The 1,159-nt window shown below is 38.7% G+C and overlaps 1 protein-coding gene across 2 annotated transcripts in view; it reads left to right on the plus strand.

Moving 5' to 3' along the window:
* Nucleotides 1-190: 190 nt before the first annotated feature.
* Nucleotides 191-1,159, plus strand: part of LOC106879982 (potassium voltage-gated channel subfamily KQT member 1) — a 241,425-nt gene continuing 240,456 nt past the window's right edge. For both annotated transcript variants that reach the window (XM_052975494.1, XM_052975495.1), the window contains exon 1: nt 191-711. The gene's annotated coding sequence lies outside the window, so the exon portion shown is untranslated. The remainder of the gene's footprint in view (nt 712-1,159) is intronic.

The raw sequence follows: 1,159 nt of genomic DNA on the forward strand, positions 1-1,159 counted from the left end.
ATATATATATATATATACATATATATACATACATATGAGCCTATGTTTGTCTTTGTGCACACACACATGCATTATAATGCATACATAATGTATGTATGTATGTATGTATGTATGTATGTATGTATGTATGTATGTATGTATGTATGTATGTATGTTGAAATGCCGTGTGAGTGTTAGTATAGAGCAGTTATCGAGAGCATATGAGAACGATGATTACTGTGAGGAACAAAATGACATTAAGATACTGTGAGAGTGCGAAGAAAATAGCGAAGCACTATGAAAAAGACAGTGGGGAGACGTGGTAGTGATTACTGGAAGGTTTCGCAGTAACGTTTAAGAGAATCTTTTCGAGAGCCAACTAGGTGAGTGTCTCTCGTCTTTTTCACACCCGTCACATATATCGTCGTATGCACACGTATGCTCTTTCCTCTCTATTGTTTTTGCTATGCTGACACCAGAGAGATAGCAGTGTGGATACAAAATTCATCGCCTCGCTGCAAATCTGAATTGTAAAGACAAGCGTAGGTAAGCTGCTGCTGCTGCTGCTGCTACCACCACTACTACAACTACCACTGCCGGTGGTAGTTCTAGTCGTAGTAAGAGATTGTGGCGGTAGTGGTAATGGTGGTGCCAGTAGTGGCGGTGATGTTGAAAGAAGTGGCAATAAACTGGGGTGGAAAGCGATTTGAGAGGAAAATACAAATATCTGCTGTAAGTATTTGGTGTTCTTCTTGAAGTGTTAATGTTACAATTCAATATGTGTCTTGTACTGTGGAGAGATGGTAGCTATGTACAGATTCTTTTATACCTTACCTCATCTCACCTTGTTTTCTTGTCGCTTCTACTTCTACCAGCTCATCATTTTGCTCCCTTATAGTTTATTTTTTGTTCTTCGCATTCTTATTCTTCCCATTGTTTTTCTTGTCGTCGTCGTCGTCGTCGTCGATCTTCTTCTTCTTCTTCTTCTTCTTCTTCTTCTTCTTCTTCTTCTTCTTCTTCTTCTTCTTCTTCTTTTTCTTCTTCCTACCTCCTCCTCCTCCTACTTTTTCCGTGCCCCTTTTCTTTTTACTTTCTCCCAAATTCTTTCCTATTCGTTTCTGTTGTTTTCCTTTCATTCATTATTTACTTCTTTTCTCACCCTTTTTATTTACCTGTTCTC

The sequence above is a fragment of the Octopus bimaculoides genome, chromosome 21, assembly GCF_001194135.2.
Source record: "Octopus bimaculoides isolate UCB-OBI-ISO-001 chromosome 21, ASM119413v2, whole genome shotgun sequence".
NCBI classification, from domain to species: Eukaryota; Metazoa; Mollusca; class Cephalopoda; order Octopoda; family Octopodidae; genus Octopus; species Octopus bimaculoides.